Here is an 18,201-nt window from a genome sequence, read left to right as displayed (position 1 = left end):
CTTTGTACATCAGGTTTTTATTGCCTGCAAAAATACCAGCAATCTCTTCTAAGGATCTGCAAGAAGCATGAGACAATTTTTTAAAAAAACATTCAGAATGGCAAATGGCTGCTACATAATATCAAATCCCAAATCCAGCTAAAGTTAATCATGACTAAGTCACATGAAAATACTGAAACATAAGTTTAATACATGTTTTAGTATTGAGACATTTTTAAAACCTTTCCCCCACTTTTTATTAGATTATTTTGGTGGGACAGTAGCAGTTCTTCCTTAAGGGTCAAAATGTCTTGACAGCAGCATGTGCTGTTGACTTAAAACTGACATCTGGGTGGAGAGGCAACATTTATGGATGATAGATAATGGGTCCCAGTAGTTCTGAAGCGAAGTCCAACAGTTTCAGTCGACGGCTTTGGAAAAGGGTTACCTTGAATGCTTGGAGATGGGCCAGCTACAAATTGCTGAAACAGGCCAGTGAGAAGACAGAAAACCTATTATTATATTCTGTATACTACTAGACTATATTCTATACTATATACAAGATGCAGTGTACATTAGGAGGCATGGTGATCACTAAATTCACCTGTTTAATTATGGAGACTGCAAAGAAAGATAAAGATAAGAATATGCAGGCAATCCACGAGGACATTCTCCCAAGCAAATCCTGTTGAAATAAATGGAAGTTACACCAAAAGCACAATTGTGAGCCATGATGTGTAACTCTATATGAATACAACAAATATTTATATACAGTACTGCTTTTCCACAAAAGTTCCCAAAGCCGCTTACATAGATATTATAAATAAATAAATGGTTCCCTGTCCCCAAAGGGCTCACAATCTAAAAAAGAAACATTAGACAAGACACCAGTAACAGCCACTGGAGAGATGCGGAGCTGAGGATGGGTAGCCTTCCAGTCAATCAATCCATTTTAACCTAGTCATAGTAAAAACTCCTTATTGGTCATAGACAGATATAAGAAAGGGAGAACAAATATTAACTTGTCAAATTCCAGAATATTAGCTGTGTTCACCTACAGCAGTAATATAACAGCTGGTTTGGGAGGACAAGATGTGAGCATCTTGCATTCTATGGGTTTCATCTAAGTGAATGCAAGGAAGCTCCAGTGACTGTTGCTGGTGTCTATCTTATGTTTCTTTTTAGATTGTGAGCCCTTTGGGGACAGAGATCCATCTTATTTATTATTTCTCTGTGTAAAGTACCCTGAGCCATTTTTGGAAAGGTAGTATAGAAATTGAATGAAGGAAGGAAGGAAAACATAGGCAGCCTTCCAGGGAAACAGCAGGCTGAGGAACCCACATTTCTGGGGATGGCCAACATAAGACTCTTCAGCTGCTCTTGGACTACAATTCCCATGATCCCCAGCCACAACTGGCCAGGATGGTGGGAGCTGTAGTCCCACAACAGATGCAGTCTCTCAGGTTGGCCACATACTTGCATCGCATACCTGCCCAACATGTCTCTATTTCCCCATTCAGGTGAATGGAAATATAGGGGGCATGTCAAGTATATGACCATTCTGAGCAGTCCTACCCAGGCCATGCTCCTCAACAGACCACCTAAAGAGAAGACGTGAGAAGGCAGGTGAGTGATCAGGGGTCGTGGCAGCTGCTCTCTGCAACCATCATCTCCATCATACTGTCCAGAGAGAGAGAGAGAGAGAGAGAGAGAACAAGCAAGCAAGGGGAGGGAGTCTTTTCCTCTTGCCTTTTCTCTCTCTGGCGAGCATGGAAGGGAGAAGTGGGCTCCAGGTCCTGCATGAGTAAGCAAGAGGAAGCTGTGGCCTCTCTCTCTCCCTCCACAAGGCCAAATTCCCCATCTCACAACGCCATCTAGAGAGAGTGAGCAAAACAGCCCCTCTGCAAGAGGGGATGAGTGGACAGGAACATGAACAGCTGCCGCCGCCTCTTGCTCACCCGGGCTCTCCCGCTGAGCCACGCTGCAGGGCAGGCCCACAAAGCTTTCTGCTGCACCTTGCAGAGGGTGAGGGCTGACACATGCTTGGGGGCCTCAGCAGCAGCCGTTCCTCCCAACCGCGTCCGCCACTCCCTTGCCTTCTCTCCTAGGCAGGCAAGCAGCAGCTGCCTTCTGAGGGGTGGGGAGCCAGAATGCTGCACTGCACGCTCAGAGGTGGGGGAGGGGGCACACTTGACGGCAGCAGCAGCAGCTACTGCTTGCTTGCTGCCCGAGACAGCGCCGACGACCCTCGACTCCAGCGGTCCAGCCCTGCCCGTCAGGTAGGGCGAGTCACCTGCATAACTTCTTGGCACGTCTTCTCAACTTAGCTCACGCAGCAATCTCCGCTATATATAAGGAGCTATTTTAATCGCTCTCGCTCATTGGCCCACCAGCCTTTGTGACGGCACAGTCGCACCCAGAGCAAAGTTCCACTGCCCAGCCTCCCTTTCCCCGGGAGAGCGAAACTAGCCGGAGAGAGGCAGAGGCGGAAGTCCTTATCAAGGCGGGGCTTCGCGGTGGGAGCCTCCTCCTCGCAGGGCGATCGGGAAGGCGGCTGCGCTGTAGCGCAGCTACTTTCCGACGTGGCGCAAGAGAGACTCCCTGTCTATCCTGGTGGGTTCGGTGGATTTGATTGCACTGCCCAGGATCTCTGCTCAAAAGTACACACAGGAAGGAGCAGACTCCATGCTGCCCAGTGCCCTGTGCTAAGCACTGCAGTCTTTCCTGCCCAACCCAACATAGCGAATGCTACTTGAGAAATTCCCAGCCCACAAGACGTTTTATTGTTACCGACCATGCGTCAGTGTGCACGGCCCTTTACAAAACGGAGCATTACTTTCATAAATTTGCGATTTGCTTCTGAACACGACAGACTACACATGTGTTTCATTGACAGCGCTCAGGGCAATCTTAAGCATGTTTACTCAGAAGTAAACCTTGGGTTCGGGACTTGCTCCTTAGGGCAGAGATGACCAACCTGGGGCCCTCCAGCTGTTGTTGGACTACAACTCCCATCACCCCCATATGCAGTTTTGCTAATGGGAACTGTGGGCACTCAACAGCTGGAGAGCCCTGGGGTGGCCACACCTGCCTTAGGGTGTTTATGATTGCAGCCCCAGTCACTCATTTCAGAGACACCATTTCAGATTTCAGTAAAGTGTGGGCAGGGGTGTCCTTAGGGCAAGCAAGCAGCCCCAGGCCCCACTCTTTTCACCCCCATGAAAGTTAACACCCCACACACCCTGCCACTGCACTGGCTGATTTGCCCCAGGCTGTGCTCCCTGCTGGGGCTCTCTAAGAACAGCCCTGGGCATGGGGAAGCAGTCTCAGCATGCTTTTATTTCAGGGAGAGGTTCCTAGCAATGTTTAAAGGCCCACCCTTGGATGCATTCAAGATTAAACTGCAAAAGGAAAAACAAAGTTATTTGAAGAGTATTGGCTGCAGGTTGCTGCTACTTTCTGTTCCCTATAATTACAGTTATATCGTTATCAACACCAGTTTATATATGGTGTTATATACCATATATACATAAATATATCATACACACACCAGTCTATAACATCATATATAACTAGTAATCCAGTATATGTATGGAGCCAGTATGCTGTAGCGGTTAAAGCGGCCCAGTTAGGCCCAGGGAGACCTGAGTTCAAATCCCCATTCAGCCACGAAACTCACTGGGTAACTCTCAGCCAATCACTTATCTCTCAGCCTAACTTACTTCACAAATAACATGACCATATACACAGCTCTGGGCTCCTTGGAGGAATGGGATATAAATGTCATAAAGAAAAAAAATATTCTTCTTCTCTTTAAGTAAAGGGATTTGTGTTTTTGGCATGCAAACTAGAACATATTTAATTACTTATTACTGTCATTCAGTGTTTAAAACTCAATAAACTGAACAAAGATATAGGCTATCCTGATGAATAATCACATACAATCTGAAAAATAAGGGGCAAGAACTACACCCCCACCTTTCCTACCTGGACACAGATGTGCCTTCTATAGTGGTGGCCCAGGCCCTCATATTTAGCTGGCAACTGTGCCTATTCTGCCCAACACAGCATGTTGTTGCTGTCGCTGGTGTCTTCCCTGTGTTTCATTTTAGATTGTAAGCCCTTTGGGGACAGGGAACCATCTTCTCATTCCATTTGCTATGTAAACTGCTTTGATAACAGTCTTGTTGAAAATAATACATGGCAGTTCCTGAATAGTCTTGCTTGACCATATGTTTATGCAAGTCAGTGCTTTTCAAGTGTGATGGCCCCAATTAATTCCCACCCCCAAAGGATGGGTACAACCCAGCTAGAGTCCCCTGTTTGCAGAACCATCCCTCTATCGATTTGGTACATTTAACTGGGTAAACCTGATCAGGGCATAGCTATAATTGAACAAGGGGAGACAAATGTCCTTGGTAGAGGGGCTTGCTCTTTGCTCAGCTTTCTCCCTCTCATCTCCCAAAGAAGAAGGCAGGGAGGTGGAGGAGGGCAGGGGTCCATCTTCATTTTTTGTCCCAGGATCTCCTCCAACCTTGCTAGACCCCTGACCCAACTCCGCTCCTTATTTTAAGAGCATATCGTTCAGTCCTGGCTTGGAGTGGGGTGGGAAGCAGATATCAGAAGTGAAGCTGGTAAGTAGATGTTTTATCCAACTTTCCTGCCTAAAGAGAAACTTGTTTTAATTGCACTCCTACTTCACCTTTGTAGATGAAGACTGGAAACACTGATTGCCAGGACAAATGTGCTATCTATCTGCTCTGCCATGCTGCTTCCTGTATCTGAAAATCTGTTACTTTAATCTCAGCTCTCATTAAATTCTTCTTTTAAGAAAAAATGTTTTCTGCCAAACCATCTTTGAACCTTTCCCATTCCTCCTTCACTGTCTTCCTCCTTCACTTTTGTCCCCTTTGCATATGGTAAGCCCTGTGGTCAGCTCTCATTGAATTCTACTTAAAAACAACAACACAACTTCTTTTGCACAGTCTCTTCTGAATCTCTCCCATCTGACCTTTGAATATGGTAAGGCCTGTGGGAATGAATAATTCTACTTCTATAGTCTATCAAACAGTAAGTAGCATACAGTTGATGGAATATTAGGTAAACAATAATTATGGGACATGTGTTTTTCTACACTCCCATGGAATCACTGTATGTGCTTGTGCATAGACCTGCTAATACTGCACAACTTCATTGTGGGATAGAATTTGGCTAACTAGGAATGTCAGTTTCACACCATTAAAAGTGACCGGTTATAAATACTTTGTTCTTATAGGAGCTATTTCCCCCCCCCCCTTTTTTTTTTTGCTTTCCTTAGGCCAGGGTTTTTCATATTTGTATCCCAGATGTTGGACTTTTGTGGCCTTCAGCTGAGGATGATAGGAGCTGTAGTCCAACATCTGGGAACCCAAGTTTAAGTACTCCTGCCTTAGGCCATCGTCCCAATTTGGGGGGAGGGGGGTGGATTAGTATGACATAAATCAAGTAATAAAATTGTTGAAGTGTGTCTAACTTAAAGCCAAATCTTGTCAACCGCTCTATGCCTTTAACAACAAAAACAGCCACATGCAAGACAAGAAAAAATACAGAAGGTACTCCTTCTCCAGTGCTACAATAAGAGAAGCCACATCAACCATACAAACCCCTTTAAATCCAAGCATTGACACTCCAGCTTTATTCCTTCTTTTCTTGTATTTATTTCTCTTATTTCTTGTGTGCATACATGTGAGCATGTGTGCACGCATGCATGCACACAGATACAGACACAAATTCTTCTCCTGTGCCTTTAGTGGGAATTTAATAAAGATCAGCGGATGAAACTCTTTATGACATGGAGCTAAACATGACCACGGAATGGTTGCTGCAGAGCCCGCAGCCTTTAAAGAGACACAGGGACTGCTTCCAAAGCTGACAGCCCTGGACTCAAGGCAGCATGCAGCAACACAACTGCAAACTGTACAGAGCAGAAATGTTTCAAAATATGAAAAAAGGGGGAGAAGAGGACAATTGACAGAACTAGTTTACAGAATATGGTGTAACCAAGCGTTTGACAGGAACTGCTAACCTGTACACCGCAGAAGTTTTTGTTTACCCTCCTTCCATGAATCATAGTTGATTCCTGCACAGTTGTGTACTTCAGATTGAGTGTGTCATCATAAGGAGGCACTGTAAGCCATTTGTCTTAGATTGCCTCCGTGCTTTGTGTTGTCAGGTGGGAAAGAACCTGCATGCTGCCCTTTTCTCTATCCTTTCCCCAGTACACTGGAGTTTGTGGTGGCCCATTTCTGTCTTAAATACTATTCCCAAAGTCCCAGTGAGTGATTAGATAAAGAGTTGCAAAACATCTAGTGGTGCCAGCCCAAAATTCCAGAGACAGGGCAATTCCAGAGACAGGGCATGCTGGAGCTAGGCTGCGTGATAACGTTGGAGGGGAATGAACCAGGGTTGCCATTGCCGACTTTTTAACTGGCCCAGCTCCTGCCTCCTGCCCATCTAGTCCAGCATCCTGTTTTGCACAGTGGCCCACCAGATGCCGCTGGAAGCCACAGGCAGGAGTTGAGGGCATGCCCTCTCTCCTGCCTTTACTCCCCTGCAACTGGTAGAGGCATCCTGCCTTTGAGGCTGGAGATGGCCTATAGCCCTCCGACTAGTAGCTGTTGATAGCCCTCTCCTCCAATTAATTGGTTCTCGGGACTTTTTAACATTTAGGGCAGTGGAACTGGACCATGGCCTATGCTTTAACCTCTCTCGTCAGGGAAACTGGATCACTTGGGTCTCTAGGTTCAGGGAAGAGGCCTACAAAATTGCATGTTGCAATTCCTCTGTTTCGGTAGCACTGCCCTTGGTTGTGCCAGGACTAAATTTAGCAAGCCTACAGTATCACATAGTAAACAGGACCTATTTGGAGTAGGTGTATTCTTGGACTCTTACCTATTTAGTCCTTTACTCATTGTGCTCAAAGGCTAATTATCTGCAACTGGAAACTCCTACTGAGAAACAAATGTGGAACTCCCATAGTGATAAACAGCATCTGTCCCTAGATAATATTTTTAAAATAATCTTTTACATTTCTCCATTTTGCTGAACAGAGGTGACATGCTGAGTGAGATTTAAAAATAAATTAGCCTATGATCATATTATTTGCATCACATTTCTCTTATCTTTTAAACTACCTTCTTTCTAAGCCATCTTTAAGTCTTAATTAGAAAGTAAAATTGGCTGCAAACCCGCCAAACTCCCTATATGGGAAAGAAACGTCTCATTTTCCGTGTAATCTCCCTCCCATCCACTCTGAAGAGAAGACTGCTTTGATCTGTTAAATTTCTCCTTTGCTGTAGTTCCCTAAACAAATAATATTATTATCTTGTATGTTTCCAAAGAACTGAGCTTGCTAGACTACTGAGAGCATTTAAAGATAGCTTGCAGCCCGTTCAGACATTACTATTGTAATGGCTTGCGTCCAGGGTACTTAAGAGAGCATCTTCTCTGTTGTGCACCCTGTCACCTATTAAGATAATCTGGAGAGCTTCGGTTACAGTTGCCGCCGACTCGTTTAGTGGTAACTCAGGACCAGGCCTTCTCTGTGGCTGCCCCGAGGCTTTGGAATGTGCTCCCTGCTAAAATAAGAGCATCTCCCTCTCTGCTTGTTTTTAGGAGGACCCTGAAGATGTACCTGTTTTCCCAGGCTTTCAATTGAAATTGAAATTTCAATGTGCTTTATTTATTGATGTTTTTATCTTTTTTTAAATTTTTAAACTGTTTTATATTGTTTTTATATTATGTCTTGAACTGTACACTACCTGAAGATTTCTATATCAGGTGGTATAGAAATTCAATAAATAAATACTTAAATAAATACATAAAATAATTGTGGCATGGCTGCTCCTTGAAAAATGTTTCTTCATGGTCATGGTGACATGTGGCTATGGTAGTGTCTTCTCACATGGGTTAGCGACATAGGTTGGCAAGTACCCATACTGGCCCCCTTGGAGATGCAACGTGTGTGTGTGTGTGTGTGTGTGTGTGTGTGTGTGTGTGTGTTTGCCACATAATCTCTAGCCATCCTGGCTCTAAGTCTTCGCTAATGGATAAAAATGTGTACAACCTATCTGATTATAAATTGTTTTTGGTATCACTGTAATGTGTTTTGCATAACTTAATGCAGTTCCTTTGAAGTAATTACCCACTACAAAGCAATCTCTATATTATTGCTGTGGGCTGAAATATTCTTCTGATTACTCATCATACTACAAAATGCAAATCCTTGTTTGGCCTTTAAAGACAGACTCAGGAAGTTTGCAGGTATTTATATTCTGCCAAGAGGAAATGCCCTAGTCTTGGAGTTGAACTTAGGTTTGCCAACTAATAACTTTTATAAAAGACATGTGACTATGGGGGGGGGGACAACTTTTTTTGCATCCGGAGGAAATGCAACTATTTTGGGGACCAAACCAAACCACTTTTTAAAAAATAAAAAAATATATTTTATTGGGTAAACATAACACAAAACATACAGTCATTTATAATAGAATCACAAGCAATTATATCCCTCTCTACAATCACATAAGATCTAATTTCTACTTAAATACATGACAACCTCATTTAACAATCTTTCCAGATGCTAATGCAATTGGAAGGTGGAGAATGAGCAAAATTGTCCTAATTTGTAAATAAAATAAAATCAGACCATGTGGTAAAATCAGACCATTTTACCATGTCTGATAAAATGGACATTTTACCATGTCTGATAAAAAACAATGGGATTTACCTGATGCAATTGAAAATGAATAGTATGCGACAGTTTTTCTGATATAGCTATGTGCCACATGTGCTGATACCAAGTACTAAGGGTCATCGTTTTATTTTTCCAGTGTTGTGCAATAGAGACAGTCTGGCAGCTGTCAAACTTAACCTTTGCCTTATAATTTTACTCATCTCTGAGAAAACCTCTGTCCAAAAAGAAAGAACATTAGGACAGCACCACCATAAGTGAAAATATGTTCCCCTAGACCCATAACCATTCCAACAGAGAGGAGAGATACTCTTGATATAAGCTAATCTGGAAGGGGTCATATATAAGTTTTTAGATATATATATCCTTAATTCAGGACAAGGTTGAAGCCACTGGCTTCCGTTTCCATATCTTGTTCCACTACAGATCGCAAATAGTCTTCTGTAAAACATTTTTGCAGCTCAGCTTATTCATTTATTCACTATTCAAGGGTTATTCATTTGATTTATTATAATATCATACTACTACATTTGTTGTACTGTCTAGTTATGGGGAGGCAGCTGGCACATTTTGTTGGCTCAGAACACTTTGCTCTCATGAGCAGCTTCTCTTCCTCTGTCGCCTTCCCCTGCCAGGATCCTACCAGCCGGCCATCCAATGGGAAAGCCAGAAGGAAGGTTCTGCTTCCGTGGCAAGTTGCAGAGCCACGTGATGCAGGAACCCGAATAGGTGGGTCCAGCAGGTGTAGCTTGCTTCCTTCATGTGGTGGCGGCGCTCAGAAGTTAGCAGTTAGCGAACTAACTTTACCCAGTTAGCAGTTACCCGGCTAACTGAATAAAAAGGTACATTTTAAAGTGGTGAATCTCTTCTATTACATGAGGAGAGCAACTGGCTCTATCCAACCCCAGCACAGCATCCCTTCAATGGCTGATGCTGGTGTTACCTTGCATTACTTTTTAGACTGTGAGCCCTTTGGGGACAGGAAAGCATCTTATTTATCTTTCTATGAAAATCACTGTGAAACCTTCTGTTGAGAAGTATGTTTGTAGTCACAGAGAACAGCAAGCAACTGGGGGACCATGCACACACCACTGTGCCAGCATGCAAAGCGGCCGGCCCAGCAGTTGGGTGGCTGCCCTGCCTCAAGCCAAGAGGTGAAGCTGCTGGCCTGGTTGGGGAGAGCAGTCTGGGTGACCTGTAGGACAAGAGGACAGAGGACTCCAAAACTGCTGTGAGCCAGAGAGGAGAACAATTATGGGCACAAAAATTGTGCCCATAAGTTTTCCTATCTGGGGTAGGGATGTGCACGGTTTGACCCGCGGTTCGAGCACAGTTTGGGGTTGCCATTTGGGAGCTTTAAGAGGAGAGCAGATCCGTGCATGCAGAAATGCCATGTGTGTGCTGGCTTTTTGAGTCATGTGCTGCCCCAACAGGAAGCTGCATAGGGCGACAGATAGGGATGTGCACAAACCCTCCAACTGACGGTTCAGCGGCAGGGGGGCTTACCTTTAAGGGACGAGGAGGGTGCTCTCTCCCCTCCCCCCTCCCCTCACCGTGTTTCCCCCGCCAGCGCTGTGCCCAAAATCGCAGCATACGAGGGACAGCAGCATACCTTCTTTCCACCCCGGTCAGTGTCAGACCAGAAGTAGCTGGTGCGCATGCACCAGCCACTTCCGGTCTGATGCTGATCAGGGCAGCAAGAAGGTATGATACCACCCTGCACCAACGATTTTGGGCACAGCGCTGGAGGGGCAGGGTCATAACAAGGTTGGAGTGGGCCTAGAGACAAAATTTTAAAATGGGCCCCCCGTCACTGCCTTCCTTTAAAAATTTAAAAAATATATTCAAGAAAGCTTGGGTGGGCGTTGGGTGGGAGAGACATGTCTCTGCCCCCCCCCCGAGGCAGGGCCCCCCGAGACAAAGGTCTCCCCTTGCCCTATTATAGTTACACCCCTGCAGAGGGGGGAAAGTGGCGGGGGGGTAAGAGCACCCTTCCAGTCCCTTAAAGTTAACCACCCACTACCAAACCATGAGAACCACCGGACCTCCAAACCAGTTCGGTGGTCCAGAAAAAGACCGCTGAACCAGTCCAAGCACATCCCTAGTGGCAGAGAGCAGGCAAGGACGTGCCTGGCATGGCATGGACGTGTTCTCCTCTTAAAGCTCCCGAATGGCAATCCCGAACTGTGCTCGTTCCACTGTTTGAACTGTGGAGTCATGCACATCCCTAATCTAACAGCAGCTTTAGGGCTGCAATTTACACCAGGGAATCAGTGTGCAGCCAATGAGTTAAAAAAACAAAATACCATACCCCCACACTGTGGTTTTAATCCAAATTAGCACATGCACATGTGCTCTCTCACACATACCCCTACCTCAGCTGCTTTAAAAAAAAAAAGACATCTAGACTTCCAGTCACAGAAGATAGCTTTGTGAAATTGCCATTTGTTTTGTTCTAATATTTAGCGTTTCTATACTGTAAGACATTTCTGTACTTTAAACAAAGATTGTTGCTATTTTGTTTTTGTCTTTTTAAAGTCCCTTTTTGGCATGACAAGTGTCAAGATAATATGCAACCATTTATTTTGTTTTGTCTTTTGGTGGGATGTTGTCTTAAGCTGTACACTTTATAGTAACTGTAATAAAAATATTATTTTCAGAAGCAAATCAATTCTATTTCACTGAAGTAGATATGGAAGCCATTGCATTCTTGTACATGAATGCAGCTTACCCACTTCCCTAATCCAAACTATTTTTCCGAAGCATATACTGTGCAAGTCCAAAGGCATCTGTACTGAGGGCCAAATGAGATGTTACCTTGAATGCATTGTAAAATCCCATGTTGGTTCTGATTCTAAGGGTCTTGATCTGCTTCTAATTCCATTGCATGGGGGAGATTGTAAACCATTTTCCTGCTGAAACACTCCCTGAAGCTGCAATTTGAACCTGAAACTGCTATTTACTTCAAAAGAGCTGCCTTGGAGAGGTGATGTTCCTTGGGGAAAAGGTGCAGGAGCAAAGGATAAAGCTCCTCCTCCTTGAGCTGGATCAAGGCTCCCATGACTGCTTTCGAAAGAACTTGGGGAATATCAAGAATGAAATCCCACAGTGCATTTAAAGTCTAGTTTAGCCCTAACTTGCCTATAAAAACTGTTTTGAATCATAATTATGGCCTAGTTCTCACTGAGGTGGAAAATCTCTGTCAAGGCAGTACTCCTTGAGATTTTGGAAGGGGCTCATAAGACTTTCACCACCATACAAAAAGACTTCTCCCCATCCCAGAACAACTTAAAATAGTAGAGTGAGAGTACAGACAAAAGTTTGCCACCTCCATGAAACATAGGCTTATATTGATATTAAAGACAGAGGGGGTTCAAGTTCATTTTTAAAAATATATATAAGGGCCAAACTGCACATTATTAACTGATGGGCTTAACACCAGATGTAAAACAGAAGACGTAAAACAAAATGTAAAACATTACTTTCATGTAAAAAGGAAACTGCAGCAAATAACTGCTTCAAGGACAAAGAGTCACTTTGGTGGGGGGGGTGCAATTTTTGATGGGAAAATAGAACAGAGAAAAACATTTCTTTAAAAAAAAAAAAAAAAACCCCTATTCCCTGAATGTCATGTTCCTGAGCCAGACTGGGAGCACCACAGCTGTTTTTTGGTGGTTTCTTTGTTTACTTCAAAGGAATACTTCCATACCTGCCAACATGTCCCTGTTTCCCCATTCATCTGAATGGGAAAATAGGGATATGTTGGCCGGTATGAACTTCCAGTATTAAGCCTGTCAAACAATGTATAGTTTAGTCCTGGAAGTGCATTTACACCTTCTCTTCCACACTACACTCAAATAAGCTGGCAAGATCACAGCCAGCTGCATTTAAAAACAGATTGGTGGTTTTTTTAAATTGAGAACATGAATTTGTGAGTTAAGCATACATTAGGTCCATTGATTTCAATCGGAGAGGAGAGGTATTTGCTTACCTTTGGAAGATTAGGCCTCACCCACTATTCTCAAATGCTCAGAGTCAGGCTGAAGGGAAATAACCTGAGACGAAATAGCTCTGTGCTTTATAAACATAAAATAAATGTCACTTCCTCTCCCCAAAGGGATTTGAATCTACAAAAATAATAATAATGTCACAAGGGAACTCAGCTGTCTTTATATAATTAGCTGAGTGAAGTGAAGTGCCAGTTAAACTCACAGATTTAGAATTTTAGAATTTTCTGTTTGCTTGTAACTTAATATGTATTTATTGCATTTATATCTCACTCTCCCCGTTGGTATATTTCCCGGACTATGGGAAACACTTAAATCGGGCTGCAGCGATATAGGAAGATGCTGAAAGGCATCGTCTCATACTGCGTGGGAGATGGCAATGATATACCCCTCCTGTATTCTACCAAAGACAACCACAGGGCTCTTTTGTCACCAGGAATCAACACTGACTCGATGACGGCACACTTTACCTATGGAGCCCAGGGCAGCATATAGAACATCTTTCCCATTTTATTTACACAGCAAATCTGTGAGGTAGGTTAGGCTAAGAATGTCCAAGTTAACAAATGAGCTTTCTGGCTGAGTGGAGATTTGAATCTGTGTCTCCCAAGACTGACACTCCAACTTCTGCACCACAAGGGCTGTCTCGCTCTTGAATATCAAGATAGAAAAATACATTTTGGTATGAATACATTGAATTCTTTACTATATCAAGTTTTCATACTAACAATTCCATTCTTGCTTACCTTGAGGCTATTCTCATGAGCAGCCAAGACCAGGCTGGGGCAGCTAAGCCTGGGCATGGCTGCCTGTGAGAACTGCCAGGAGCTGTGTGGCTCCTGGTGGCGCCTCAATGGCAAACTCACCTAGCGTGCGACCATGCCCTTAAAATGAGCTAACTGCTTGTGTATCAGTGCTGGCTGCTCCCAGCTGGTGCTGACACAGGAGCGGGCTTCCGGCCATTGCCCGGGGGTCCCCACAATGCGCCATGCACTTGTGTGGTGCACTGTGGGATTTCCAGGGGCCAGGACGATGTGCCCCTGCCTCCAAACATTCACACTGCCTGAGGCAGCAGCAGCCCATCTTAGCGTGCAACCTACGTGCCCAGCAACTCTTCTAGATCATCTGTGGGTAAGCTGCTGCAGCCTTCCCCACAGCCCACCCTCACCTACTCACAGGATCGTGAGAAAGGGCTCCTTGTTTGAGAAACAAAGGTATCTTCTTTAAGAAATAAAAACCCAGCTAGATATAAAATTGTTCCCTCCATACCATTATCAAATTTTCCAACTGAAATCTTGGCACAGTAACTTCACATTTCTGTGTGATCACTAAAAATTTCTGAAATAGCGTTGTCAGTTCTTTTATCCATCAAGGATGACTTTATTGGTTTCCTATGAAGAAACAACCTAACTGTTCTCTCAAAATTGCACCACAATTTGAAACATCATCATTATTATGCAAAGAAACCTCTTAAGAGTCTCTTTCTGTTCACCTTACTTTTCCCCCTGATCCTTTCCCTACTCTCACAATTTCTATTTTCTGCTTTCCTTCTAATCTTTCACAGCACAGTGACTAGCAATTTTTTCCTCTTTGTTTTCTGTTCCTTTTATGTCAATTTTATTTATTTACCTGCTGACAGGAACTGCCAGTGATTTTATTCTTGTAAAGTGCTGGGTACATTTTATGTACTTTAGAAACAAATAACCATCCTGAGCCATTTTTGAAAGGGCGGTATATAAATCAAATCAATCAATCAATCAATCAATAAAAATAAAAAATAATTAATAATAGTTTTCACAACTGAGAATATTGAAGCATTTTAACGTTAGCATCTTGCTTGCATGAAGTGAAGAAGGTCACAGGTATATGTTGCTGCTGAAAAGACGTAAGTGTGTGTAAATGCATGCATTCCTATATTTGCTCCTGAAGGTATATATGTTGTTGCTGAATTATACATTGCCAGGAAGTTTTTCACATGGGGTTTTTAAAGCCCTTTAACTTGCATCTCCTCCAGAATGGAGGGGGTGCATTCACATATCAGCCAGATGTACCCCAAGTCCCTGAGAGTTATTAGGGAGCAGTTCACACACAATTCAGGTTTTTCACTGCATGTTAGAGTGTAGCCTGATTTATATCCAGGGTAAAAAAAATCCACTATTTGCACCAGTTTTGGGGGACAACTTAAGAGTTTGCAGTAAAGCCTCTCAGTAAACTAATGGTAAAGGCTGCTGTGTGCAAAAATAGCAGGCTGAGTCTTGCGTTCTCATGTTTGTTTAAAGGGAAACTTAGCAATGTGCAAACCAGAGGACAAGTGTGGGGCCCAGATGTACCTGTAACCCATCTTAACTTTTTGTCCCAGGACCCACTCCAACCTTGCTATGCCCCTGGGCTGGTCTATTCAAAGTGATCCTTTGTTGCTTTTCATTGAAGTGGGAATGCATTTGTTAGAATTTTCTTTTTGTTCCTTAAACAAACTTGCAGTTTTATTTAACCAATCTTTTATCATTATCTTGAAGCACAAATGGATTAAAATTACATTCCACAGATCTTCATTTCAAGAAGAAAAGCTGGCTGCACATGGAACACAAAGTTGGAACATCATTAAGAAGCATTCAGAAAGGCAGAGCATCTATATCTATATATTTAATTCTCTTAGCTGGCAAGCGTGTCCTCCTGGGTTTGGCGGTGGAACTCTCACAACACATTGCGAGAGTTCCGGCCTTGGGCGAAAAAACAGAGGCAGCAGCAGCGAGCCACAAAACAGCCAGAGGAGGTGGTGGTGGGACAGCCTGGCCTAGCCAGGCCATTCTGGGTGAGGCAGCGGCAGCCTTGGCTGGGTGCTGGAAGGTGCCAGGGGCGGACGGCCTGGCCTCACCAGGCCTTCCTGAGTAAGGAGGCAGCAGCAGCAGCGGCCTCAGCTGGGCGCTAGAAGGCACCGGGGGCAGGGTGGCCTGGCCTGGCCAGGCCGTCCGGGGAAAGGAGGCCTCAGCGGCCTCAGCTGAGTGCTGGAAGGTGCTGGGGGCAGGACGGCCTGGCCCATCCCAGGTGAGGAGGTGGCGGCGGCCGGGCCTGGCCACCAGGAGCAGGAGGCAGCGACTGGACGATCAGGCAAGGGGAGAGGAGGAGAGCTGTTGAGAGGGCAAGGGGTTGGGGAAGCGAGTGGGGCAGCTGCCCTGTGGTGAGCGTGGGGAAGGGGGGAGGGGAGGGGGGAGAGAAAGAGAGTGGGGCAGGGGGAGGGAAGGGGGAAAGAGTGGGGGAGGGGAGGGAGGGGGAAAGAGGGGAGCAGGGGGAGGGGGCAAGAGAGAGTGGGAAAGGATGGGGGGGGAACAGCCAGCCCCAAAGAGCACACAGATGCTCTGTGCAGGTCAGCTAGTAATAGCTAATCCACTTGATCAGGCCTTAATCCACTACTGCACATGATCTCTAGTAAGCAGAGACAGAAACAGAGGATGCACTCACCAGGGGCTTATGTTCTTTGCAAGGATCTTTGGAGCAGCAATATTTCTGCCCAATGAGAAGGTATCAGCCCTCTGTTACCTGAACTCATTTATGCCTTTAAAAAGTTATATATGAAGGTAAATAACAATGCTATAAACTTAATAGAAGGATTTCACGTCATGCTACCAACTGATGAGACAATTACTAGAAGATGCAGAAGAGGGCAACCAAGATGATCAGGGGCCTAGAGCACCTTCCTTATGAGGCAAGACTACAACACCTGGGGCTTTTTAGTTTAGAAAAAAGACAACTGCGGGAAACATGATAGAGGTCTATAAAATTATGCATGGTGCGGAGAAAGTGGGAAGAGATAAATTCTTCTCCCTCCCCCACAACACTAGAACCAGGGGTCATCCCATGTAACTGATCGCCACGAAATTTAGGACCAACAAACGGAAGTACTTTTTCACACAACGCATAATCAACTTGTGGAATTCTCTGCCACAAGATGTGATGACAGCCAACAACCTGGATGGCTTTAAAAGGGGTTTGGATAACTTCATGGAGGAGACGTCTATCAACTGCTACTAGTCAGAGGGCTATAGGCCACTTCCAACTTCAGAGGCACGATGCCTCTGAATACCAGTTGCAGGGGAGTAACAGCAGGAGAGAGGACATGCCCTCAACATGTAGAGCCTGTAGGCTCCTAGCGGTATCTGGTGGGCCACTGTGTGAAACAGGATGCTGAACTAGATGGGCCATGGGCCTGATCCAGCAGGGCTGTTCTTATTTCTTAAGGTTACATGTATAACTCCTTGGCTTCATTTATCTGATGGTTCTGAAATAATTGTTACATAAAAAAGTCTGGGCATTGTTCCTAGCAGTTCATAAAATTGGAGGCATTCAGAAGATTGCTGTTATTAGACTGACTTGTCAATGGAAATGCAAACATACAAGCTTACTTGTTCCCACAGCTCAAAAGCTTACTTTGTTTTTGCTTTTCTACCAACAATTTGGCCCAGTCAAAGATGCATCTAAATTTGTTTCAAATCTTTATTGCCAATTTACCAATAATAATTGTGCATACCAAAGTAGCCAGCCCAACCCTATGATTGTTGCTGTACACAATGGCGTTTTTCATCAATGTGTCCACCCATAGCCCACTAAAATAGCACTTCCTCCTTTGTCCTACATGAGAGAACAAGTGTGAATAATTATTTACAACCAATGTTCAAAACCTTTTTGTTTCAGTTGCCAAAGTGTCCATCATGCTCACATGAGGGATTATTCTGACATGGCTCAGGGCCAAACTAAACATGTTGGCAGCGGCCACATTTAGCTGGTTAAGATGTTACAGTCCTGGCCTATGCAATTAGGAAGGGGATGCATTGAGAGCACATCCATGGTATTGTCTTCCATGTATGGCCCAACACCCTTCTGGCACATCCCTGTATCTCACAGGAGGACTGTTCATATGGCTGCTCTACACCCATTCCAAAAACTTGAATATAGAGTATAATCTCATGGGCAAGGACTATGTCATCCAAACTGGTGCATAATTGCTTTTAACATCAAAAGTGCACAGGTGAGGGGAGCTGAATTCTGCACCTTCTTACCTCCTCACACTTTGCCACTTCAGGTACTTTTCTTCCAGACCAGCTCAGTTCCAGTTAGTCTCAGAGGGAAGTCTAAACTCAGGCAACCAATCACAAGGTGAGGGAGGGTCCAGCTTCCCTAAAATCAACTCCTCCCACCACTGTTTTGTGTGTGAATGAGGCAGACACATTATTAAACAAAGGTAGCTGCCATCCTCACATTACAGTTATCCCTCGCCAACCACTAGGGTTCCGTTCTGGCAAAACCTCATTGTTGGAAAATTCACAGTTGGCAAGGCATTAAAGTCTACAGGAAACAGGGGGTTAGGGGAACCACAACTGCAAAAAGACCTATAAAGAAAAAAATACAAAAAGATGGCTTTAAAAATCACAACGAATCCTGTAATATCACCAAAAGTCATCAAGAAGAATGAGCAGATTGAATCTCTGG

The 18,201-nt window shown here is 44.3% G+C and overlaps 1 protein-coding gene and 1 long non-coding RNA gene across 2 annotated transcripts in view; one reads left to right on the top strand and one right to left on the bottom strand.

Annotated features, from left to right (window-relative positions):
• LOC128344381 (uncharacterized) lies at positions 1 to 2,406 on the bottom strand. Its single transcript, XR_008315826.1, has 3 exons — positions 2,273 to 2,406; positions 584 to 664; positions 1 to 461 (listed from the first exon to the last, which is right to left on the bottom strand). It is a non-coding gene; the product is annotated as an uncharacterized LOC128344381 (long non-coding RNA).
• Positions 2,407 to 15,509: 13,103 nt separating this feature from the next.
• The window catches only part of EZR (ezrin), a 70,037-nt gene continuing 67,345 nt past the window's right edge, over positions 15,510 to 18,201 (top strand). Inside the window, exon 1 of the mRNA XM_053294380.1 lies at positions 15,510 to 15,529. The gene's annotated coding sequence lies outside the window, so the exon portion shown is untranslated. The remainder of the gene's footprint in view (positions 15,530 to 18,201) is intronic.

The sequence above is a fragment of the Hemicordylus capensis genome, chromosome 1 (assembly GCF_027244095.1).
Source record: "Hemicordylus capensis ecotype Gifberg chromosome 1, rHemCap1.1.pri, whole genome shotgun sequence".
Taxonomy (NCBI): Eukaryota; Metazoa; Chordata; class Lepidosauria; order Squamata; family Cordylidae; genus Hemicordylus; species Hemicordylus capensis.
The sequence above is the reverse complement of the archived record's forward strand: the minus strand, read 5'-3'. Positions and strand labels throughout refer to the sequence as shown.